Here is a 19,944-nt window from a genome sequence, read left to right on the forward strand (position 1 = left end):
TTGGAGTGGGCAAATACGGCTTTCTTCACTCAGAACCAAGGTCTCCAAAATGGGGTGAAGGAGGCTCTTCTAGCTACAGTTGGTTAGCAGTGGGTTGTCCTAGTCTCTTAACAGCTGGCCGAGTTGGCCATGTGGGTGTAAAAGCGCGAAAAGCTTGACAACGCTCAGTGGAACTGACAAAACCAGGCCGATGGATGGCGGAGCATTTTCTTGGCTCTACGAAGCAGAAACGCAGATGATAGTGCCCAGCTACTACCAGGGCAAAGAAGAATTTCCCTGACCGGGAATCGAACCCGGGCCGCGGCGGTGAGAGCGCCGAATCCTAGCCACTAGACCACCAGGGAGAGGTGTGCCCCGTGCTTCCCAGGCAAGCGCGAGGAAGTCAAGGGCACATACCGAAGATGGCGTTGAGGCGCTTTGGAGTGGGCAAATACGGCTTTCTTCACTCAGAACCAAGGTCTCCAAAATGGGGTGAAGGAGGCTCTTCTAGCTACAGTTGGTTAGCAGTGGGTTGTCCTAGTCTCTTAACAGCTGGCCGAGTTGGCCATGTGGGTGTAAAAGCGCGAAAAGCTTGACAACGCTCAGTGGAACTGACAAAACCAGGCCGATGGATGGCGGAGCATTTTCTTGGCTCTACGAAGCAGAAACGCAGATGATAGTGCCCAGCTACTACCAGGGCAAAGAAGAATTTCCCTGACCGGGAATCGAACCCGGGCCGCGGCGGTGAGAGCGCCGAATCCTAGCCACTAGACCACCAGGGAGAGGTGTGCCCCGTGCTTCCCAGGCAAGCGCGAGGAAGTCAAGGGCACATACCGAAGATGGCGTTGAGGCGCTTTGGAGTGGGCAAATACGGCTTTCTTCACTCAGAACCAAGGTCTCCAAAATGGGGTGAAGGAGGCTCTTCTAGCTACAGTTGGTTAGCAGTGGGTTGTCCTAGTCTCTTAACAGCTGGCCGAGTTGGCCATGTGGGTGTAAAAGCGCGAAAAGCTTGACAACGCTCAGTGGAACTGACAAAACCAGGCCGATGGATGGCGGAGCATTTTCTTGGCTCTACGAAGCAGAAACGCAGATGATAGTGCCCAGCTACTACCAGGGCAAAGAAGAATTTCCCTGACCGGGAATCGAACCCGGGCCGCGGCGGTGAGAGCGCCGAATCCTAGCCACTAGACCACCAGGGAGAGGTGTGCCCCGTGCTTCCCAGGCAAGCGCGAGGAAGTCAAGGGCACATACCGAAGATGGCGTTGAGGCGCTTTGGAGTGGGCAAATACGGCTTTCTTCACTCAGAACCAAGGTCTCCAAAATGGGGTGAAGGAGGCTCTTCTAGCTACAGTTGGTTAGCAGTGGGTTGTCCTAGTCTCTTAACAGCTGGCCGAGTTGGCCATGTGGGTGTAAAAGCGCGAAAAGCTTGACAACGCTCAGTGGAACTGACAAAACCAGGCCGATGGATGGCGGAGCATTTTCTTGGCTCTACGAAGCAGAAACGCAGATGATAGTGCCCAGCTACTACCAGGGCAAAGAAGAATTTCCCTGACCGGGAATCGAACCCGGGCCGCGGCGGTGAGAGCGCCGAATCCTAGCCACTAGACCACCAGGGAGAGGTGTGCCCCGTGCTTCCCAGGCAAGCGCGAGGAAGTCAAGGGCACATACCGAAGATGGCGTTGAGGCGCTTTGGAGTGGGCAAATACGGCTTTCTTCACTCAGAACCAAGGTCTCCAAAATGGGGTGAAGGAGGCTCTTCTAGCTACAGTTGGTTAGCAGTGGGTTGTCCTAGTCTCTTAACAGCTGGCCGAGTTGGCCATGTGGGTGTAAAAGCGCGAAAAGCTTGACAACGCTCAGTGGAACTGACAAAACCAGGCCGATGGATGGCGGAGCATTTTCTTGGCTCTACGAAGCAGAAACGCAGATGATAGTGCCCAGCTACTACCAGGGCAAAGAAGAATTTCCCTGACCGGGAATCGAACCCGGGCCGCGGCGGTGAGAGCGCCGAATCCTAGCCACTAGACCACCAGGGAGAGGTGTGCCCCGTGCTTCCCAGGCAAGCGCGAGGAAGTCAAGGGCACATACCGAAGATGGCGTTGAGGCGCTTTGGAGTGGGCAAATACGGCTTTCTTCACTCAGAACCAAGGTCTCCAAAATGGGGTGAAGGAGGCTCTTCTAGCTACAGTTGGTTAGCAGTGGGTTGTCCTAGTCTCTTAACAGCTGGCCGAGTTGGCCATGTGGGTGTAAAAGCGCGAAAAGCTTGACAACGCTCAGTGGAACTGACAAAACCAGGCCGATGGATGGCGGAGCATTTTCTTGGCTCTACGAAGCAGAAACGCAGATGATAGTGCCCAGCTACTACCAGGGCAAAGAAGAATTTCCCTGACCGGGAATCGAACCCGGGCCGCGGCGGTGAGAGCGCCGAATCCTAGCCACTAGACCACCAGGGAGAGGTGTGCCCCGTGCTTCCCAGGCAAGCGTGAGGAAGTCAAGGGCACATACCGAAGATGGCGTTGAGGCGCTTTGGAGTGGGCAAATACGGCTTTCTTCACTCAGAACCAAGGTCTCCAAAATGGGGTGAAGGAGGCTCTTCTAGCTACAGTTGGTTAGCAGTGGGTTGTCCTAGTCTCTTAACAGCTGGCCGAGTTGGCCATGTGGGTGTAAAAGCGCGAAAAGCTTGACAACGCTCAGTGGAACTGACAAAACCAGGCCGATGGATGGCGGAGCATTTTCTTGGCTCTACGAAGCAGAAACGCAGATGATAGTGCCCAGCTACTACCAGGGCAAAGAAGAATTTCCCTGACCGGGAATCGAACCCGGGCCGCGGCGGTGAGAGCGCCGAATCCTAGCCACTAGACCACCAGGGAGAGGTGTGCCCCGTGCTTCCCAGGCAAGCGCGAGGAAGTCAAGGGCACATACCGAAGATGGCGTTGAGGCGCTTTGGAGTGGGCAAATACGGCTTTCTTCACTCAGAACCAAGGTCTCCAAAATGGGGTGAAGGAGGCTCTTCTAGCTACAGTTGGTTAGCAGTGGGTTGTCCTAGTCTCTTAACAGCTGGCCGAGTTGGCCATGTGGGTGTAAAAGCGCGAAAAGCTTGACAACGCTCAGTGGAACTGACAAAACCAGGCCGATGGATGGCGGAGCATTTTCTTGGCTCTACGAAGCAGAAACGCAGATGATAGTGCCCAGCTACTACCAGGGCAAAGAAGAATTTCCCTGACCGGGAATCGAACCCGGGCCGCGGCGGTGAGAGCGCCGAATCCTAGCCACTAGACCACCAGGGAGAGGTGTGCCCCGTGCTTCCCAGGCAAGCGCGAGGAAGTCAAGGGCACATACCGAAGATGGCGTTGAGGCGCTTTGGAGTGGGCAAATACGGCTTTCTTCACTCAGAACCAAGGTCTCCAAAATGGGGTGAAGGAGGCTCTTCTAGCTACAGTTGGTTAGCAGTGGGTTGTCCTAGTCTCTTAACAGCTGGCCGAGTTGGCCATGTGGGTGTAAAAGCGCGAAAAGCTTGACAACGCTCAGTGGAACTGACAAAACCAGGCCGATGGATGGCGGAGCATTTTCTTGGCTCTACGAAGCAGAAACGCAGATGATAGTGCCCAGCTACTACCAGGGCAAAGAAGAATTTCCCTGACCGGGAATCGAACCCGGGCCGCGGCGGTGAGAGCGCCGAATCCTAGCCACTAGACCACCAGGGAGAGGTGTGCCCCGTGCTTCCCAGGCAAGCGCGAGGAAGTCAAGGGCACATACCGAAGATGGCGTTGAGGCGCTTTGGAGTGGGCAAATACGGCTTTCTTCACTCAGAACCAAGGTCTCCAAAATGGGGTGAAGGAGGCTCTTCTAGCTACAGTTGGTTAGCAGTGGGTTGTCCTAGTCTCTTAACAGCTGGCCGAGTTGGCCATGTGGGTGTAAAAGCGCGAAAAGCTTGACAACGCTCAGTGGAACTGACAAAACCAGGCCGATGGATGGCGGAGCATTTTCTTGGCTCTACGAAGCAGAAACGCAGATGATAGTGCCCAGCTACTACCAGGGCAAAGAAGAATTTCCCTGACCGGGAATCGAACCCGGGCCGCGGCGGTAAGAGCGCCGAATCCTAGCCACTAGACCACCAGGGAGAGGTGTGCCCCGTGCTTCCCAGGCAAGCGCGAGGAAGTCAAGGGCACATACCGAAGATGGCGTTGAGGCGCTTTGGAGTGGGCAAATACGGCTTTCTTCACTCAGAACCAAGGTCTCCAAAATGGGGTGAAGGAGGCTCTTCTAGCTACAGTTGGTTAGCAGTGGGTTGTCCTAGTCTCTTAACAGCTGGCCGAGTTGGCCATGTGGGTGTAAAAGCGCGAAAAGCTTGACAACGCTCAGTGGAACTGACAAAACCAGGCCGATGGATGGCGGAGCATTTTCTTGGCTCTACGAAGCAGAAACGCAGATGATAGTGCCCAGCTACTACCAGGGCAAAGAAGAATTTCCCTGACCGGGAATCGAACCCGGGCCGCGGCGGTGAGAGCGCCGAATCCTAGCCACTAGACCACCAGGGAGAGGTGTGCCCCGTGCTTCCCAGGCAAGCGCGAGGAAGTCAAGGGCACATACCGAAGATGGCGTTGAGGCGCTTTGGAGTGGGCAAATACGGCTTTCTTCACTCAGAACCAAGGTCTCCAAAATGGGGTGAAGGAGGCTCTTCTAGCTACAGTTGGTTAGCAGTGGGTTGTCCTAGTCTCTTAACAGCTGGCCGAGTTGGCCATGTGGGTGTAAAAGCGCGAAAAGCTTGACAACGCTCAGTGGAACTGACAAAACCAGGCCGATGGATGGCGGAGCATTTTCTTGGCTCTACGAAGCAGAAACGCAGATGATAGTGCCCAGCTACTACCAGGGCAAAGAAGAATTTCCCTGACCGGGAATCGAACCCGGGCCGCGGCGGTGAGAGCGCCGAATCCTAGCCACTAGACCACCAGGGAGAGGTGTGCCCCGTGCTTCCCAGGCAAGCGCGAGGAAGTCAAGGGCACATACCGAAGATGGCGTTGAGGCGCTTTGGAGTGGGCAAATACGGCTTTCTTCACTCAGAACCAAGGTCTCCAAAATGGGGTGAAGGAGGCTCTTCTAGCTACAGTTGGTTAGCAGTGGGTTGTCCTAGTCTCTTAACAGCTGGCCGAGTTGGCCATGTGGGTGTAAAAGCGCGAAAAGCTTGACAACGCTCAGTGGAACTGACAAAACCAGGCCGATGGATGGCGGAGCATTTTCTTGGCTCTACGAAGCAGAAACGCAGATGATAGTGCCCAGCTACTACCAGGGCAAAGAAGAATTTCCCTGACCGGGAATCGAACCCGGGCCGCGGCGGTGAGAGCGCCGAATCCTAGCCACTAGACCACCAGGGAGAGGTGTGCCCCGTGCTTCCCAGGCAAGCGCGAGGAAGTCAAGGGCACATACCGAAGATGGCGTTGAGGCGCTTTGGAGTGGGCAAATACGGCTTTCTTCACTCAGAACCAAGGTCTCCAAAATGGGGTGAAGGAGGCTCTTCTAGCTACAGTTGGTTAGCAGTGGGTTGTCCTAGTCTCTTAACAGCTGGCCGAGTTGGCCATGTGGGTGTAAAAGCGCGAAAAGCTTGACAACGCTCAGTGGAACTGACAAAACCAGGCCGATGGATGGCGGAGCATTTTCTTGGCTCTACGAAGCAGAAACGCAGATGATAGTGCCCAGCTACTACCAGGGCAAAGAAGAATTTCCCTGACCGGGAATCGAACCCGGGCCGCGGCGGTGAGAGCGCCGAATCCTAGCCACTAGACCACCAGGGAGAGGTGTGCCCCGTGCTTCCCAGGCAAGCGTGAGGAAGTCAAGGGCACATACCGAAGATGGCGTTGAGGCGCTTTGGAGTGGGCAAATACGGCTTTCTTCACTCAGAACCAAGGTCTCCAAAATGGGGTGAAGGAGGCTCTTCTAGCTACAGTTGGTTAGCAGTGGGTTGTCCTAGTCTCTTAACAGCTGGCCGAGTTGGCCATGTGGGTGTAAAAGCGCGAAAAGCTTGACAACGCTCAGTGGAACTGACAAAACCAGGCCGATGGATGGCGGAGCATTTTCTTGGCTCTACGAAGCAGAAACGCAGATGATAGTGCCCAGCTACTACCAGGGCAAAGAAGAATTTCCCTGACCGGGAATCGAACCCGGGCCGCGGCGGTGAGAGCGCCGAATCCTAGCCACTAGACCACCAGGGAGAGGTGTGCCCCGTGCTTCCCAGGCAAGCGCGAGGAAGTCAAGGGCACATACCGAAGATGGCGTTGAGGCGCTTTGGAGTGGGCAAATACGGCTTTCTTCACTCAGAACCAAGGTCTCCAAAATGGGGTGAAGGAGGCTCTTCTAGCTACAGTTGGTTAGCAGTGGGTTGTCCTAGTCTCTTAACAGCTGGCCGAGTTGGCCATGTGGGTGTAAAAGCGCGAAAAGCTTGACAACGCTCAGTGGAACTGACAAAACCAGGCCGATGGATGGCGGAGCATTTTCTTGGCTCTACGAAGCAGAAACGCAGATGATAGTGCCCAGCTACTACCAGGGCAAAGAAGAATTTCCCTGACCGGGAACCGAACCCGGGCCGCGGCGGTGAGAGCGCCGAATCCTAGCCACTAGACCACCAGGGAGAGGTGTGCCCCGTGCTTCCCAGGCAAGCGCGAGGAAGTCAAGGGCACATACCGAAGATGGCGTTGAGGCGCTTTGGAGTGGGCAAATACGGCTTTCTTCACTCAGAACCAAGGTCTCCAAAATGGGGTGAAGGAGGCTCTTCTAGCTACAGTTGGTTAGCAGTGGGTTGTCCTAGTCTCTTAACAGCTGGCCGAGTTGGCCATGTGGGTGTAAAAGCGCGAAAAGCTTGACAACGCTCAGTGGAACTGACAAAACCAGGCCGATGGATGGCGGAGCATTTTCTTGGCTCTACGAAGCAGAAACGCAGATGATAGTGCCCAGCTACTACCAGGGCAAAGAAGAATTTCCCTGACCGGGAATCGAACCCGGGCCGCGGCGGTGAGAGCGCCGAATCCTAGCCACTAGACCACCAGGGAGAGGTGTGCCCCGTGCTTCCCAGGCAAGCGTGAGGAAGTCAAGGGCACATACCGAAGATGGCGTTGAGGCGCTTTGGAGTGGGCAAATACGGCTTTCTTCACTCAGAACCAAGGTCTCCAAAATGGGGTGAAGGAGGCTCTTCTAGCTACAGTTGGTTAGCAGTGGGTTGTCCTAGTCTCTTAACAGCTGGCCGAGTTGGCCATGTGGGTGTAAAAGCGCGAAAAGCTTGACAACGCTCAGTGGAACTGACAAAACCAGGCCGATGGATGGCGGAGCATTTTCTTGGCTCTACGAAGCAGAAACGCAGATGATAGTGCCCAGCTACTACCAGGGCAAAGAAGAATTTCCCTGACCGGGAATCGAACCCGGGCCGCGGCGGTGAGAGCGCCGAATCCTAGCCACTAGACCACCAGGGAGAGGTGTGCCCCGTGCTTCCCAGGCAAGCGCGAGGAAGTCAAGGGCACATACCGAAGATGGCGTTGAGGCGCTTTGGAGTGGGCAAATACGGCTTTCTTCACTCAGAACCAAGGTCTCCAAAATGGGGTGAAGGAGGCTCTTCTAGCTACAGTTGGTTAGCAGTGGGTTGTCCTAGTCTCTTAACAGCTGGCCGAGTTGGCCATGTGGGTGTAAAAGCGCGAAAAGCTTGACAACGCTCAGTGGAACTGACAAAACCAGGCCGATGGATGGCGGAGCATTTTCTTGGCTCTACGAAGCAGAAACGCAGATGATAGTGCCCAGCTACTACCAGGGCAAAGAAGAATTTCCCTGACCGGGAATCGAACCCGGGCCGCGGCGGTGAGAGCGCCGAATCCTAGCCACTAGACCACCAGGGAGAGGTGTGCCCCGTGCTTCCCAGGCAAGCGCGAGGAAGTCAAGGGCACATACCGAAGATGGCGTTGAGGCGCTTTGGAGTGGGCAAATACGGCTTTCTTCACTCAGAACCAAGGTCTCCAAAATGGGGTGAAGGAGGCTCTTCTAGCTACAGTTGGTTAGCAGTGGGTTGTCCTAGTCTCTTAACAGCTGGCCGAGTTGGCCATGTGGGTGTAAAAGCGCGAAAAGCTTGACAACGCTCAGTGGAACTGACAAAACCAGGCCGATGGATGGCGGAGCATTTTCTTGGCTCTACGAAGCAGAAACGCAGATGATAGTGCCCAGCTACTACCAGGGCAAAGAAGAATTTCCCTGACCGGGAATCGAACCCAGGCCGCGGCGGTGAGAGCGCCGAATCCTAGCCACTAGACCACCAGGGAGAGGTGTGCCCCGTGCTTCCCAGGCAAGCGCGAGGAAGTCAAGGGCACATACCGAAGATGGCGTTGAGGCGCTTTGGAGTGGGCAAATACGGCTTTCTTCACTCAGAACCAAGGTCTCCAAAATGGGGTGAAGGAGGCTCTTCTAGCTACAGTTGGTTAGCAGTGGGTTGTCCTAGTCTCTTAACAGCTGGCCGAGTTGGCCATGTGGGTGTAAAAGCGCGAAAAGCTTGACAACGCTCAGTGGAACTGACAAAACCAGGCCGATGGATGGCGGAGCATTTTCTTGGCTCTACGAAGCAGAAACGCAGATGATAGTGCCCAGCTACTACCAGGGCAAAGAAGAATTTCCCTGACCGGGAATCGAACCCGGGCCGCGGCGGTGAGAGCGCCGAATCCTAGCCACTAGACCACCAGGGAGAGGTGTGCCCCGTGCTTCCCAGGCAAGCGCGAGGAAGTCAAGGGCACATACCGAAGATGGCGTTGAGGCGCTTTGGAGTGGGCAAATACGGCTTTCTTCACTCAGAACCAAGGTCTCCAAAATGGGGTGAAGGAGGCTCTTCTAGCTACAGTTGGTTAGCAGTGGGTTGTCCTAGTCTCTTAACAGCTGGCCGAGTTGGCCATGTGGGTGTAAAAGCGCGAAAAGCTTGACAACGCTCAGTGGAACTGACAAAACCAGGCCGATGGATGGCGGAGCATTTTCTTGGCTCTACGAAGCAGAAACGCAGATGATAGTGCCCAGCTACTACCAGGGCAAAGAAGAATTTCCCTGACCGGGAATCGAACCCGGGCCGCGGCGGTGAGAGCGCCGAATCCTAGCCACTAGACCACCAGGGAGAGGTGTGCCCCGTGCTTCCCAGGCAAGCGCGAGGAAGTCAAGGGCACATACCGAAGATGGCGTTGAGGCGCTTTGGAGTGGGCAAATACGGCTTTCTTCACTCAGAACCAAGGTCTCCAAAATGGGGTGAAGGAGGCTCTTCTAGCTACAGTTGGTTAGCAGTGGGTTGTCCTAGTCTCTTAACAGCTGGCCGAGTTGGCCATGTGGGTGTAAAAGCGCGAAAAGCTTGACAACGCTCAGTGGAACTGACAAAACCAGGCCGATGGATGGCGGAGCATTTTCTTGGCTCTACGAAGCAGAAACGCAGATGATAGTGCCCAGCTACTACCAGGGCAAAGAAGAATTTCCCTGACCGGGAATCGAACCCGGGCCGCGGCGGTGAGAGCGCCGAATCCTAGCCACTAGACCACCAGGGAGAGGTGTGCCCCGTGCTTCCCAGGCAAGCGCGAGGAAGTCAAGGGCACATACCGAAGATGGCGTTGAGGCGCTTTGGAGTGGGCAAATACGGCTTTCTTCACTCAGAACCAAGGTCTCCAAAATGGGGTGAAGGAGGCTCTTCTAGCTACAGTTGGTTAGCAGTGGGTTGTCCTAGTCTCTTAACAGCTGGCCGAGTTGGCCATGTGGGTGTAAAAGCGCGAAAAGCTTGACAACGCTCAGTGGAACTGACAAAACCAGGCCGATGGATGGCGGAGCATTTTCTTGGCTCTACGAAGCAGAAACGCAGATGATAGTGCCCAGCTACTACCAGGGCAAAGAAGAATTTCCCTGACCGGGAATCGAACCCGGGCCGCGGCGGTGAGAGCGCCGAATCCTAGCCACTAGACCACCAGGGAGAGGTGTGCCCCGTGCTTCCCAGGCAAGCGTGAGGAAGTCAAGGGCACATACCGAAGATGGCGTTGAGGCGCTTTGGAGTGGGCAAATACGGCTTTCTTCACTCAGAACCAAGGTCTCCAAAATGGGGTGAAGGAGGCTCTTCTAGCTACAGTTGGTTAGCAGTGGGTTGTCCTAGTCTCTTAACAGCTGGCCGAGTTGGCCATGTGGGTGTAAAAGCGCGAAAAGCTTGACAACGCTCAGTGGAACTGACAAAACCAGGCCGATGGATGGCGGAGCATTTTCTTGGCTCTACGAAGCAGAAACGCAGATGATAGTGCCCAGCTACTACCAGGGCAAAGAAGAATTTCCCTGACCGGGAATCGAACCCGGGCCGCGGCGGTGAGAGCGCCGAATCCTAGCCACTAGACCACCAGGGAGAGGTGTGCCCCGTGCTTCCCAGGCAAGCGCGAGGAAGTCAAGGGCACATACCGAAGATGGCGTTGAGGCGCTTTGGAGTGGGCAAATACGGCTTTCTTCACTCAGAACCAAGGTCTCCAAAATGGGGTGAAGGAGGCTCTTCTAGCTACAGTTGGTTAGCAGTGGGTTGTCCTAGTCTCTTAACAGCTGGCCGAGTTGGCCATGTGGGTGTAAAAGCGCGAAAAGCTTGACAACGCTCAGTGGAACTGACAAAACCAGGCCGATGGATGGCGGAGCATTTTCTTGGCTCTACGAAGCAGAAACGCAGATGATAGTGCCCAGCTACTACCAGGGCAAAGAAGAATTTCCCTGACCGGGAACCGAACCCGGGCCGCGGCGGTGAGAGCGCCGAATCCTAGCCACTAGACCACCAGGGAGAGGTGTGCCCCGTGCTTCCCAGGCAAGCGCGAGGAAGTCAAGGGCACATACCGAAGATGGCGTTGAGGCGCTTTGGAGTGGGCAAATACGGCTTTCTTCACTCAGAACCAAGGTCTCCAAAATGGGGTGAAGGAGGCTCTTCTAGCTACAGTTGGTTAGCAGTGGGTTGTCCTAGTCTCTTAACAGCTGGCCGAGTTGGCCATGTGGGTGTAAAAGCGCGAAAAGCTTGACAACGCTCAGTGGAACTGACAAAACCAGGCCGATGGATGGCGGAGCATTTTCTTGGCTCTACGAAGCAGAAACGCAGATGATAGTGCCCAGCTACTACCAGGGCAAAGAAGAATTTCCCTGACCGGGAATCGAACCCGGGCCGCGGCGGTGAGAGCGCCGAATCCTAGCCACTAGACCACCAGGGAGAGGTGTGCCCCGTGCTTCCCAGGCAAGCGCGAGGAAGTCAAGGGCACATACCGAAGATGGCGTTGAGGCGCTTTGGAGTGGGCAAATACGGCTTTCTTCACTCAGAACCAAGGTCTCCAAAATGGGGTGAAGGAGGCTCTTCTAGCTGCAGTTGGTTAGCAGTGGGTTGTCCTAGTCTCTTAACAGCTGGCCGAGTTGGCCATGTGGGTGTAAAAGCGCGAAAAGCTTGACAACGCTCAGTGGAACTGACAAAACCAGGCCGATGGATGGCGGAGCATTTTCTTGGCTCTACGAAGCAGAAACGCAGATGATAGTGCCCAGCTACTACCAGGGCAAAGAAGAATTTCCCTGACCGGGAATCGAACCCGGGCCGCGGCAGTGAGAGCGCCGAATCCTAGCCACTAGACCACCAGGGAGAGGTGTGCCCCGTGCTTCCCAGGCAAGCGTGAGGAAGTCAAGGGCACATACCGAAGATGGCGTTGAGGCGCTTTGGAGTGGGCAAATACGGCTTTCTTCACTCAGAACCAAGGTCTCCAAAATGGGGTGAAGGAGGCTCTTCTAGCTACAGTTGGTTAGCAGTGGGTTGTCCTAGTCTCTTAACAGCTGGCCGAGTTGGCCATGTGGGTGTAAAAGCGCGAAAAGCTTGACAACGCTCAGTGGAACTGACAAAACCAGGCCGATGGATGGCGGAGCATTTTCTTGGCTCTACGAAGCAGAAACGCAGATGATAGTGCCCAGCTACTACCAGGGCAAAGAAGAATTTCCCTGACCGGGAATCGAACCCGGGCCGCGGCGGTGAGAGCGCCGAATCCTAGCCACTAGACCACCAGGGAGAGGTGTGCCCCGTGCTTCCCAGGCAAGCGCGAGGAAGTCAAGGGCACATACCGAAGATGGCGTTGAGGCGCTTTGGAGTGGGCAAATACGGCTTTCTTCACTCAGAACCAAGGTCTCCAAAATGGGGTGAAGGAGGCTCTTCTAGCTACAGTTGGTTAGCAGTGGGTTGTCCTAGTCTCTTAACAGCTGGCCGAGTTGGCCATGTGGGTGTAAAAGCGCGAAAAGCTTGACAACGCTCAGTGGAACTGACAAAACCAGGCCGATGGATGGCGGAGCATTTTCTTGGCTCTACGAAGCAGAAACGCAGATGATAGTGCCCAGCTACTACCAGGGCAAAGAAGAATTTCCCTGACCGGGAATCGAACCCGGGCCGCGGCGGTGAGAGCGCCGAATCCTAGCCACTAGACCACCAGGGAGAGGTGTGCCCCGTGCTTCCCAGGCAAGCGCGAGGAAGTCAAGGGCACATACCGAAGATGGCGTTGAGGCGCTTTGGAGTGGGCAAATACGGCTTTCTTCACTCAGAACCAAGGTCTCCAAAATGGGGTGAAGGAGGCTCTTCTAGCTACAGTTGGTTAGCAGTGGGTTGTCCTAGTCTCTTAACAGCTGGCCGAGTTGGCCATGTGGGTGTAAAAGCGCGAAAAGCTTGACAACGCTCAGTGGAACTGACAAAACCAGGCCGATGGATGGCGGAGCATTTTCTTGGCTCTACGAAGCAGAAACGCAGATGATAGTGCCCAGCTACTACCAGGGCAAAGAAGAATTTCCCTGACCGGGAATCGAACCCGGGCCGCGGCGGTGAGAGCGCCGAATCCTAGCCACTAGACCACCAGGGAGAGGTGTGCCCCGTGCTTCCCAGGCAAGCGCGAGGAAGTCAAGGGCACATACCGAAGATGGCGTTGAGGCGCTTTGGAGTGGGCAAATACGGCTTTCTTCACTCAGAACCAAGGTCTCCAAAATGGGGTGAAGGAGGCTCTTCTAGCTACAGTTGGTTAGCAGTGGGTTGTCCTAGTCTCTTAACAGCTGGCCGAGTTGGCCATGTGGGTGTAAAAGCGCGAAAAGCTTGACAACGCTCAGTGGAACTGACAAAACCAGGCCGATGGATGGCGGAGCATTTTCTTGGCTCTACGAAGCAGAAACGCAGATGATAGTGCCCAGCTACTACCAGGGCAAAGAAGAATTTCCCTGACCGGGAATCGAACCCGGGCCGCGGCGGTGAGAGCGCCGAATCCTAGCCACTAGACCACCAGGGAGAGGTGTGCCCCGTGCTTCCCAGGCAAGCGCGAGGAAGTCAAGGGCACATACCGAAGATGGCGTTGAGGCGCTTTGGAGTGGGCAAATACGGCTTTCTTCACTCAGAACCAAGGTCTCCAAAATGGGGTGAAGGAGGCTCTTCTAGCTACAGTTGGTTAGCAGTGGGTTGTCCTAGTCTCTTAACAGCTGGCCGAGTTGGCCATGTGGGTGTAAAAGCGCGAAAAGCTTGACAACGCTCAGTGGAACTGACAAAACCAGGCCGATGGATGGCGGAGCATTTTCTTGGCTCTACGAAGCAGAAACGCAGATGATAGTGCCCAGCTACTACCAGGGCAAAGAAGAATTTCCCTGACCGGGAACCGAACCCGGGCCGCGGCGGTGAGAGCGCCGAATCCTAGCCACTAGACCACCAGGGAGAGGTGTGCCCCGTGCTTCCCAGGCAAGCGCGAGGAAGTCAAGGGCACATACCGAAGATGGCGTTGAGGCGCTTTGGAGTGGGCAAATACGGCTTTCTTCACTCAGAACCAAGGTCTCCAAAATGGGGTGAAGGAGGCTCTTCTAGCTACAGTTGGTTAGCAGTGGGTTGTCCTAGTCTCTTAACAGCTGGCCGAGTTGGCCATGTGGGTGTAAAAGCGCGAAAAGCTTGACAACGCTCAGTGGAACTGACAAAACCAGGCCGATGGATGGCGGAGCATTTTCTTGGCTCTACGAAGCAGAAACGCAGATGATAGTGCCCAGCTACTACCAGGGCAAAGAAGAATTTCCCTGACCGGGAATCGAACCCGGGCCGCGGCGGTGAGAGCGCCGAATCCTAGCCACTAGACCACCAGGGAGAGGTGTGCCCCGTGCTTCCCAGGCAAGCGTGAGGAAGTCAAGGGCACATACCGAAGATGGCGTTGAGGCGCTTTGGAGTGGGCAAATACGGCTTTCTTCACTCAGAACCAAGGTCTCCAAAATGGGGTGAAGGAGGCTCTTCTAGCTACAGTTGGTTAGCAGTGGGTTGTCCTAGTCTCTTAACAGCTGGCCGAGTTGGCCATGTGGGTGTAAAAGCGCGAAAAGCTTGACAACGCTCAGTGGAACTGACAAAACCAGGCCGATGGATGGCGGAGCATTTTCTTGGCTCTACGAAGCAGAAACGCAGATGATAGTGCCCAGCTACTACCAGGGCAAAGAAGAATTTCCCTGACCGGGAATCGAACCCGGGCCGCGGCGGTGAGAGCGCCGAATCCTAGCCACTAGACCACCAGGGAGAGGTGTGCCCCGTGCTTCCCAGGCAAGCGCGAGGAAGTCAAGGGCACATACCGAAGATGGCGTTGAGGCGCTTTGGAGTGGGCAAATACGGCTTTCTTCACTCAGAACCAAGGTCTCCAAAATGGGGTGAAGGAGGCTCTTCTAGCTACAGTTGGTTAGCAGTGGGTTGTCCTAGTCTCTTAACAGCTGGCCGAGTTGGCCATGTGGGTGTAAAAGCGCGAAAAGCTTGACAACGCTCAGTGGAACTGACAAAACCAGGCCGATGGATGGCGGAGCATTTTCTTGGCTCTACGAAGCAGAAACGCAGATGATAGTGCCCAGCTACTACCAGGGCAAAGAAGAATTTCCCTGACCGGGAATCGAACCCGGGCCGCGGCGGTGAGAGCGCCGAATCCTAGCCACTAGACCACCAGGGAGAGGTGTGCCCCGTGCTTCCCAGGCAAGCGCGAGGAAGTCAAGGGCACATACCGAAGATGGCGTTGAGGCGCTTTGGAGTGGGCAAATACGGCTTTCTTCACTCAGAACCAAGGTCTCCAAAATGGGGTGAAGGAGGCTCTTCTAGCTACAGTTGGTTAGCAGTGGGTTGTCCTAGTCTCTTAACAGCTGGCCGAGTTGGCCATGTGGGTGTAAAAGCGCGAAAAGCTTGACAACGCTCAGTGGAACTGACAAAACCAGGCCGATGGATGGCGGAGCATTTTCTTGGCTCTACGAAGCAGAAACGCAGATGATAGTGCCCAGCTACTACCAGGGCAAAGAAGAATTTCCCTGACCGGGAATCGAACCCGGGCCGCGGCGGTGAGAGCGCCGAATCCTAGCCACTAGACCACCAGGGAGAGGTGTGCCCCGTGCTTCCCAGGCAAGCGCGAGGAAGTCAAGGGCACATACCGAAGATGGCGTTGAGGCGCTTTGGAGTGGGCAAATACGGCTTTCTTCACTCAGAACCAAGGTCTCCAAAATGGGGTGAAGGAGGCTCTTCTAGCTACAGTTGGTTAGCAGTGGGTTGTCCTAGTCTCTTAACAGCTGGCCGAGTTGGCCATGTGGGTGTAAAAGCGCGAAAAGCTTGACAACGCTCAGTGGAACTGACAAAACCAGGCCGATGGATGGCGGAGCATTTTCTTGGCTCTACGAAGCAGAAACGCAGATGATAGTGCCCAGCTACTACCAGGGCAAAGAAGAATTTCCCTGACCGGGAATCGAACCCGGGCCGCGGCGGTGAGAGCGCCGAATCCTAGCCACTAGACCACCAGGGAGAGGTGTGCCCCGTGCTTCCCAGGCAAGCGTGAGGAAGTCAAGGGCACATACCGAAGATGGCGTTGAGGCGCTTTGGAGTGGGCAAATACGGCTTTCTTCACTCAGAACCAAGGTCTCCAAAATGGGGTGAAGGAGGCTCTTCTAGCTACAGTTGGTTAGCAGTGGGTTGTCCTAGTCTCTTAACAGCTGGCCGAGTTGGCCATGTGGGTGTAAAAGCGCGAAAAGCTTGACAACGCTCAGTGGAACTGACAAAACCAGGCCGATGGATGGCGGAGCATTTTCTTGGCTCTACGAAGCAGAAACGCAGATGATAGTGCCCAGCTACTACCAGGGCAAAGAAGAATTTCCCTGACCGGGAATCGAACCCGGGCCGCGGCGGTGAGAGCGCCGAATCCTAGCCACTAGACCACCAGGGAGAGGTGTGCCCCGTGCTTCCCAGGCAAGCGCGAGGAAGTCAAGGGCACATACCGAAGATGGCGTTGAGGCGCTTTGGAGTGGGCAAATACGGCTTTCTTCACTCAGAACCAAGGTCTCCAAAATGGGGTGAAGGAGGCTCTTCTAGCTACAGTTGGTTAGCAGTGGGTTGTCCTAGTCTCTTAACAGCTGGCCGAGTTGGCCATGTGGGTGTAAAAGCGCGAAAAGCTTGACAACGCTCAGTGGAACTGACAAAACCAGGCCGATGGATGGCGGAGCATTTTCTTGGCTCTACGAAGCAGAAACGCAGATGATAGTGCCCAGCTACTACCAGGGCAAAGAAGAATTTCCCTGACCGGGAATCGAACCCGGGCCACGGCGGTGAGAGCGCCGAATCCTAGCCACTAGACCACCAGGGAGAGGTGTGCCCCGTGCTTCCCAGGCAAGCGTGAGGAAGTCAAGGGCACATACCGAAGATGGCGTTGAGGCGCTTTGGAGTGGGCAAATACGGCTTTCTTCACTCAGAACCAAGGTCTCCAAAATGGGGTGAAGGAGGCTCTTCTAGCTACAGTTGGTTAGCAGTGGGTTGTCCTAGTCTCTTAACAGCTGGCCGAGTTGGCCATGTGGGTGTAAAAGCGCGAAAAGCTTGACAACGCTCAGTGGAACTGACAAAACCAGGCCGATGGATGGCGGAGCATTTTCTTGGCTCTACGAAGCAGAAACGCAGATGATAGTGCCCAGCTACTACCAGGGCAAAGAAGAATTTCCCTGACCGGGAATCGAACCCGGGCCGCGGCGGTGAGAGCGCCGAATCCTAGCCACTAGACCACCAGGGAGAGGTGTGCCCCGTGCTTCCCAGGCAAGCGCGAGGAAGTCAAGGGCACATACCGAAGATGGCGTTGAGGCGCTTTGGAGTGGGCAAATACGGCTTTCTTCACTCAGAACCAAGGTCTCCAAAATGGGGTGAAGGAGGCTCTTCTAGCTACAGTTGGTTAGCAGTGGGTTGTCCTAGTCTCTTAACAGCTGGCCGAGTTGGCCATGTGGGTGTAAAAGCGCGAAAAGCTTGACAACGCTCAGTGGAACTGACAAAACCAGGCCGATGGATGGCGGAGCATTTTCTTGGCTCTACGAAGCAGAAACGCAGATGATAGTGCCCAGCTACTACCAGGGCAAAGAAGAATTTCCCTGACCGGGAATCGAACCCGGGCCGCGGCGGTGAGAGCGCCGAATCCTAGCCACTAGACCACCAGGGAGAGGTGTGCCCCGTGCTTCCCAGGCAAGCGCGAGGAAGTCAAGGGCACATACCGAAGATGGCGTTGAGGCGCTTTGGAGTGGGCAAATACGGCTTTCTTCACTCAGAACCAAGGTCTCCAAAATGGGGTGAAGGAGGCTCTTCTAGCTACAGTTGGTTAGCAGTGGGTTGTCCTAGTCTCTTAACAGCTGGCCGAGTTGGCCATGTGGGTGTAAAAGCGCGAAAAGCTTGACAACGCTCAGTGGAACTGACAAAACCAGGCCGATGGATGGCGGAGCATTTTCTTGGCTCTACGAAGTAGAAACGCAGATGATAGTGCCCAGCTACTACCAGGGCAAAGAAGAATTTCCCTGACCGGGAATCGAACCCGGGCCGCGGCGGTGAGAGCGCCGAATCCTAGCCACTAGACCACCAGGGAGAGGTGTGCCCCGTGCTTCCCAGGCAAGCGCGAGGAAGTCAAGGGCACATACCGAAGATGGCGTTGAGGCGCTTTGGAGTGGGCAAATACGGCTTTCTTCACTCAGAACCAAGGTCTCCAAAATGGGGTGAAGGAGGCTCTTCTAGCTACAGTTGGTTAGCAGTGGGTTGTCCTAGTCTCTTAACAGCTGGCCGAGTTGGCCATGTGGGTGTAAAAGGTCTCCAAAATGGGGTGAAGGAGGCTCTTCTAGCTACAGTTGGTTAGCAGTGGGTTGTCCTAGTCTCTTAACAGCTGGCCGAGTTGGCCATGTGGGTGTAAAAGCGCGAAAAGCTTGACAACGCTCAGTGGAACTGACAAAACCAGGCCGATGGATGGCGGAGCATTTTCTTGGCTCTACGAAGCAGAAACGCAGATGATAGTGCCCAGCTACTACCAGGGCAAAGAAGAATTTCCCTGACCGGGAATCGAACCCGGGCCGCGGCGGTGAGAGCGCCGAATCCTAGCCACTAGACCACCAGGGAGAGGTGTGCCCCGTGCTTCCCAGGCAAGCGTGAGGAAGTCAAGGGCACATACCGAAGATGGCGTTGAGGCGCTTTGGAGTGGGCAAATACGGCTTTCTTCACTCAGAACCAAGGTCTCCAAAATGGGGTGAAGGAGGCTCTTCTAGCTACAGTTGGTTAGCAGTGGGTTGTCCTAGTCTCTTAACAGCTGGCCGAGTTGGCCATGTGGGTGTAAAAGCGCGAAAAGCTTGACAACGCTCAGTGGAACTGACAAAACCAGGCCGATGGATGGCGGAGCATTTTCTTGGCTCTACGAAGCAGAAACGCAGATGATAGTGCCCAGCTACTACCAGGGCAAAGAAGAATTTCCCTGACCGGGAATCGAACCCGGGCCGCGGCGGTGAGAGCGCCGAATCCTAGCCACTAGACCACCAGGGAGAGGTGTGCCCCGTGCTTCCCAGGCAAGCGCGAGGAAGTCAAGGGCACATACCGAAGATGGCATTGAGGCGCTTTGGAGTGGGCAAATACGGCTTTCTTCACTCAGAACCAAGGTCTCCAAAATGGGGTGAAGGAGGCTCTTCTAGCTACAGTTGGTTAGCAGTGGGTTGTCCTAGTCTCTTAACAGCTGGCCGAGTTGGCCATGTGGGTGTAAAAGCGCGAAAAGCTTGACAACGCTCAGTGGAACTGACAAAACCAGGCCGATGGATGGCGGAGCATTTTCTTGGCTCTACGAAGCAGAAACGCAGATGATAGTGCCCAGCTACTACCAGGGTAAAGAAGAATTTCCCTGACCGGGAACCGAACCCGGGCCGCGGCGGTGAGAGCGCCGAATCCTAGCCACTAGACCACCAGGGAGAGGTGTGCCCCGTGCTTCCCAGGCAAGCGTGAGGAAGTCAAGGGCACATACCGAAGATGGCGTTGAGGCGCTTTGGAGTGGGCAAATACGGCTTTCTTCACTCAGAACCAAGGTCTCCAAAATGGGGTGAAGGAGGCTCTTCTAGCTACAGTTGGTTAGCAGTGGGTTGTCCTAGTCTCTTAACAGCTGGCCGAGTTGGCCATGTGGGTGTAAAAGCGCGAAAAGCTTGACAACGCTCAGTGGAACTGACAAAACCAGGCCGATGGATGGCGGAGCATTTTCTTGGCTCTACGAAGCAGAAACGCAGATGATAGTGCCCAGCTACTACCAGGGCAAAGAAGAATTTCCCTGACCGGGAATCGAACCCGGGCCGCGGCGGTGAGAGCGCCGAATCCTAGCCACTAGACCACCAGGGAGAGGTGTGCCCCGTGCTTCCCAGGCAAGCGCGAGGAAGTCAAGGGCACATACCGAAGATGGCGTTGAGGCGCTTTGGAGTGGGCAAATACGGCTTTCTTCACTCAGAACCAAGGTCTCCAAAATGGGGTGAAGGAGGCTCTTCTAGCTGCAGTTGGTTAGCAGTTGGTTGTCCTAGTCTCTTAACAGCTGGCCGAGTTGGCCATGTGGGTGTAAAAGCGCGAAAAGCTTGACAACGCTCAGTGGAACTGACAAAACCAGGCCGATGGATGGCGGAGCATTTTCTTGGCTCTACGAAGCAGAAACGCAGATGATA

The 19,944-nt window shown here is 55.2% G+C and overlaps 46 non-coding genes across 46 annotated transcripts; all 46 read right to left on the reverse strand.

Moving 5' to 3' along the window:
* Nucleotides 1-272: 272 nt before the first annotated feature.
* On the reverse strand, nt 273-344 carry TRNAE-CUC (transfer RNA glutamic acid (anticodon CUC)). Its single transcript has one exon. It is a non-coding gene; the product is annotated as a tRNA-Glu (tRNA).
* A 345-nt stretch (nt 345-689) lies between these two features.
* Nucleotides 690-761, reverse strand: TRNAE-CUC (transfer RNA glutamic acid (anticodon CUC)). The gene has a single exon. It is a non-coding gene; the product is annotated as a tRNA-Glu (tRNA).
* A 345-nt stretch (nt 762-1,106) lies between these two features.
* Nucleotides 1,107-1,178, reverse strand: TRNAE-CUC (transfer RNA glutamic acid (anticodon CUC)). Its single transcript has one exon. It is a non-coding gene; the product is annotated as a tRNA-Glu (tRNA).
* Nucleotides 1,179-1,523: 345 nt separating this feature from the next.
* Nucleotides 1,524-1,595, reverse strand: TRNAE-CUC (transfer RNA glutamic acid (anticodon CUC)). Its single transcript has one exon. It is a non-coding gene; the product is annotated as a tRNA-Glu (tRNA).
* A 345-nt stretch (nt 1,596-1,940) lies between these two features.
* Nucleotides 1,941-2,012, reverse strand: TRNAE-CUC (transfer RNA glutamic acid (anticodon CUC)). The gene has a single exon. It is a non-coding gene; the product is annotated as a tRNA-Glu (tRNA).
* Nucleotides 2,013-2,357: 345 nt separating this feature from the next.
* On the reverse strand, nt 2,358-2,429 carry TRNAE-CUC (transfer RNA glutamic acid (anticodon CUC)). The gene has a single exon. It is a non-coding gene; the product is annotated as a tRNA-Glu (tRNA).
* Nucleotides 2,430-2,774: 345 nt separating this feature from the next.
* On the reverse strand, nt 2,775-2,846 carry TRNAE-CUC (transfer RNA glutamic acid (anticodon CUC)). The gene has a single exon. It is a non-coding gene; the product is annotated as a tRNA-Glu (tRNA).
* Nucleotides 2,847-3,191: 345 nt separating this feature from the next.
* Nucleotides 3,192-3,263, reverse strand: TRNAE-CUC (transfer RNA glutamic acid (anticodon CUC)). The gene has a single exon. It is a non-coding gene; the product is annotated as a tRNA-Glu (tRNA).
* A 345-nt stretch (nt 3,264-3,608) lies between these two features.
* Nucleotides 3,609-3,680, reverse strand: TRNAE-CUC (transfer RNA glutamic acid (anticodon CUC)). The gene has a single exon. It is a non-coding gene; the product is annotated as a tRNA-Glu (tRNA).
* Nucleotides 3,681-4,442: 762 nt separating this feature from the next.
* Nucleotides 4,443-4,514, reverse strand: TRNAE-CUC (transfer RNA glutamic acid (anticodon CUC)). The gene has a single exon. It is a non-coding gene; the product is annotated as a tRNA-Glu (tRNA).
* A 345-nt stretch (nt 4,515-4,859) lies between these two features.
* On the reverse strand, nt 4,860-4,931 carry TRNAE-CUC (transfer RNA glutamic acid (anticodon CUC)). Its single transcript has one exon. It is a non-coding gene; the product is annotated as a tRNA-Glu (tRNA).
* A 345-nt stretch (nt 4,932-5,276) lies between these two features.
* TRNAE-CUC (transfer RNA glutamic acid (anticodon CUC)) lies at nt 5,277-5,348 on the reverse strand. The gene has a single exon. It is a non-coding gene; the product is annotated as a tRNA-Glu (tRNA).
* Nucleotides 5,349-5,693: 345 nt separating this feature from the next.
* TRNAE-CUC (transfer RNA glutamic acid (anticodon CUC)) lies at nt 5,694-5,765 on the reverse strand. The gene has a single exon. It is a non-coding gene; the product is annotated as a tRNA-Glu (tRNA).
* Nucleotides 5,766-6,110: 345 nt separating this feature from the next.
* TRNAE-CUC (transfer RNA glutamic acid (anticodon CUC)) lies at nt 6,111-6,182 on the reverse strand. Its single transcript has one exon. It is a non-coding gene; the product is annotated as a tRNA-Glu (tRNA).
* A 345-nt stretch (nt 6,183-6,527) lies between these two features.
* On the reverse strand, nt 6,528-6,599 carry TRNAE-CUC (transfer RNA glutamic acid (anticodon CUC)). The gene has a single exon. It is a non-coding gene; the product is annotated as a tRNA-Glu (tRNA).
* Nucleotides 6,600-6,944: 345 nt separating this feature from the next.
* On the reverse strand, nt 6,945-7,016 carry TRNAE-CUC (transfer RNA glutamic acid (anticodon CUC)). Its single transcript has one exon. It is a non-coding gene; the product is annotated as a tRNA-Glu (tRNA).
* A 345-nt stretch (nt 7,017-7,361) lies between these two features.
* On the reverse strand, nt 7,362-7,433 carry TRNAE-CUC (transfer RNA glutamic acid (anticodon CUC)). Its single transcript has one exon. It is a non-coding gene; the product is annotated as a tRNA-Glu (tRNA).
* A 345-nt stretch (nt 7,434-7,778) lies between these two features.
* TRNAE-CUC (transfer RNA glutamic acid (anticodon CUC)) lies at nt 7,779-7,850 on the reverse strand. Its single transcript has one exon. It is a non-coding gene; the product is annotated as a tRNA-Glu (tRNA).
* A 345-nt stretch (nt 7,851-8,195) lies between these two features.
* On the reverse strand, nt 8,196-8,267 carry TRNAE-CUC (transfer RNA glutamic acid (anticodon CUC)). Its single transcript has one exon. It is a non-coding gene; the product is annotated as a tRNA-Glu (tRNA).
* Nucleotides 8,268-8,612: 345 nt separating this feature from the next.
* On the reverse strand, nt 8,613-8,684 carry TRNAE-CUC (transfer RNA glutamic acid (anticodon CUC)). Its single transcript has one exon. It is a non-coding gene; the product is annotated as a tRNA-Glu (tRNA).
* A 345-nt stretch (nt 8,685-9,029) lies between these two features.
* On the reverse strand, nt 9,030-9,101 carry TRNAE-CUC (transfer RNA glutamic acid (anticodon CUC)). The gene has a single exon. It is a non-coding gene; the product is annotated as a tRNA-Glu (tRNA).
* A 345-nt stretch (nt 9,102-9,446) lies between these two features.
* TRNAE-CUC (transfer RNA glutamic acid (anticodon CUC)) lies at nt 9,447-9,518 on the reverse strand. The gene has a single exon. It is a non-coding gene; the product is annotated as a tRNA-Glu (tRNA).
* A 345-nt stretch (nt 9,519-9,863) lies between these two features.
* On the reverse strand, nt 9,864-9,935 carry TRNAE-CUC (transfer RNA glutamic acid (anticodon CUC)). Its single transcript has one exon. It is a non-coding gene; the product is annotated as a tRNA-Glu (tRNA).
* Nucleotides 9,936-10,280: 345 nt separating this feature from the next.
* On the reverse strand, nt 10,281-10,352 carry TRNAE-CUC (transfer RNA glutamic acid (anticodon CUC)). The gene has a single exon. It is a non-coding gene; the product is annotated as a tRNA-Glu (tRNA).
* Nucleotides 10,353-10,697: 345 nt separating this feature from the next.
* TRNAE-CUC (transfer RNA glutamic acid (anticodon CUC)) lies at nt 10,698-10,769 on the reverse strand. Its single transcript has one exon. It is a non-coding gene; the product is annotated as a tRNA-Glu (tRNA).
* A 345-nt stretch (nt 10,770-11,114) lies between these two features.
* TRNAE-CUC (transfer RNA glutamic acid (anticodon CUC)) lies at nt 11,115-11,186 on the reverse strand. The gene has a single exon. It is a non-coding gene; the product is annotated as a tRNA-Glu (tRNA).
* Nucleotides 11,187-11,531: 345 nt separating this feature from the next.
* TRNAE-CUC (transfer RNA glutamic acid (anticodon CUC)) lies at nt 11,532-11,603 on the reverse strand. The gene has a single exon. It is a non-coding gene; the product is annotated as a tRNA-Glu (tRNA).
* Nucleotides 11,604-11,948: 345 nt separating this feature from the next.
* Nucleotides 11,949-12,020, reverse strand: TRNAE-CUC (transfer RNA glutamic acid (anticodon CUC)). Its single transcript has one exon. It is a non-coding gene; the product is annotated as a tRNA-Glu (tRNA).
* A 345-nt stretch (nt 12,021-12,365) lies between these two features.
* On the reverse strand, nt 12,366-12,437 carry TRNAE-CUC (transfer RNA glutamic acid (anticodon CUC)). Its single transcript has one exon. It is a non-coding gene; the product is annotated as a tRNA-Glu (tRNA).
* Nucleotides 12,438-12,782: 345 nt separating this feature from the next.
* On the reverse strand, nt 12,783-12,854 carry TRNAE-CUC (transfer RNA glutamic acid (anticodon CUC)). Its single transcript has one exon. It is a non-coding gene; the product is annotated as a tRNA-Glu (tRNA).
* Nucleotides 12,855-13,199: 345 nt separating this feature from the next.
* Nucleotides 13,200-13,271, reverse strand: TRNAE-CUC (transfer RNA glutamic acid (anticodon CUC)). Its single transcript has one exon. It is a non-coding gene; the product is annotated as a tRNA-Glu (tRNA).
* Nucleotides 13,272-13,616: 345 nt separating this feature from the next.
* Nucleotides 13,617-13,688, reverse strand: TRNAE-CUC (transfer RNA glutamic acid (anticodon CUC)). Its single transcript has one exon. It is a non-coding gene; the product is annotated as a tRNA-Glu (tRNA).
* Nucleotides 13,689-14,033: 345 nt separating this feature from the next.
* TRNAE-CUC (transfer RNA glutamic acid (anticodon CUC)) lies at nt 14,034-14,105 on the reverse strand. The gene has a single exon. It is a non-coding gene; the product is annotated as a tRNA-Glu (tRNA).
* A 345-nt stretch (nt 14,106-14,450) lies between these two features.
* TRNAE-CUC (transfer RNA glutamic acid (anticodon CUC)) lies at nt 14,451-14,522 on the reverse strand. Its single transcript has one exon. It is a non-coding gene; the product is annotated as a tRNA-Glu (tRNA).
* Nucleotides 14,523-14,867: 345 nt separating this feature from the next.
* TRNAE-CUC (transfer RNA glutamic acid (anticodon CUC)) lies at nt 14,868-14,939 on the reverse strand. The gene has a single exon. It is a non-coding gene; the product is annotated as a tRNA-Glu (tRNA).
* Nucleotides 14,940-15,284: 345 nt separating this feature from the next.
* TRNAE-CUC (transfer RNA glutamic acid (anticodon CUC)) lies at nt 15,285-15,356 on the reverse strand. The gene has a single exon. It is a non-coding gene; the product is annotated as a tRNA-Glu (tRNA).
* A 345-nt stretch (nt 15,357-15,701) lies between these two features.
* On the reverse strand, nt 15,702-15,773 carry TRNAE-CUC (transfer RNA glutamic acid (anticodon CUC)). The gene has a single exon. It is a non-coding gene; the product is annotated as a tRNA-Glu (tRNA).
* Nucleotides 15,774-16,118: 345 nt separating this feature from the next.
* TRNAE-CUC (transfer RNA glutamic acid (anticodon CUC)) lies at nt 16,119-16,190 on the reverse strand. Its single transcript has one exon. It is a non-coding gene; the product is annotated as a tRNA-Glu (tRNA).
* Nucleotides 16,191-16,535: 345 nt separating this feature from the next.
* On the reverse strand, nt 16,536-16,607 carry TRNAE-CUC (transfer RNA glutamic acid (anticodon CUC)). Its single transcript has one exon. It is a non-coding gene; the product is annotated as a tRNA-Glu (tRNA).
* Nucleotides 16,608-16,952: 345 nt separating this feature from the next.
* Nucleotides 16,953-17,024, reverse strand: TRNAE-CUC (transfer RNA glutamic acid (anticodon CUC)). Its single transcript has one exon. It is a non-coding gene; the product is annotated as a tRNA-Glu (tRNA).
* A 345-nt stretch (nt 17,025-17,369) lies between these two features.
* Nucleotides 17,370-17,441, reverse strand: TRNAE-CUC (transfer RNA glutamic acid (anticodon CUC)). Its single transcript has one exon. It is a non-coding gene; the product is annotated as a tRNA-Glu (tRNA).
* A 345-nt stretch (nt 17,442-17,786) lies between these two features.
* Nucleotides 17,787-17,858, reverse strand: TRNAE-CUC (transfer RNA glutamic acid (anticodon CUC)). Its single transcript has one exon. It is a non-coding gene; the product is annotated as a tRNA-Glu (tRNA).
* Nucleotides 17,859-18,307: 449 nt separating this feature from the next.
* Nucleotides 18,308-18,379, reverse strand: TRNAE-CUC (transfer RNA glutamic acid (anticodon CUC)). The gene has a single exon. It is a non-coding gene; the product is annotated as a tRNA-Glu (tRNA).
* A 345-nt stretch (nt 18,380-18,724) lies between these two features.
* On the reverse strand, nt 18,725-18,796 carry TRNAE-CUC (transfer RNA glutamic acid (anticodon CUC)). The gene has a single exon. It is a non-coding gene; the product is annotated as a tRNA-Glu (tRNA).
* A 345-nt stretch (nt 18,797-19,141) lies between these two features.
* Nucleotides 19,142-19,213, reverse strand: TRNAE-CUC (transfer RNA glutamic acid (anticodon CUC)). The gene has a single exon. It is a non-coding gene; the product is annotated as a tRNA-Glu (tRNA).
* Nucleotides 19,214-19,558: 345 nt separating this feature from the next.
* Nucleotides 19,559-19,630, reverse strand: TRNAE-CUC (transfer RNA glutamic acid (anticodon CUC)). Its single transcript has one exon. It is a non-coding gene; the product is annotated as a tRNA-Glu (tRNA).
* Nucleotides 19,631-19,944: the final 314 nt, after the last annotated feature.

Source organism: Aquarana catesbeiana, linkage group LG09, assembly GCF_042186555.1.
Source record: "Aquarana catesbeiana isolate 2022-GZ linkage group LG09, ASM4218655v1, whole genome shotgun sequence".
Taxonomy (NCBI): Eukaryota; Metazoa; Chordata; class Amphibia; order Anura; family Ranidae; genus Aquarana; species Aquarana catesbeiana.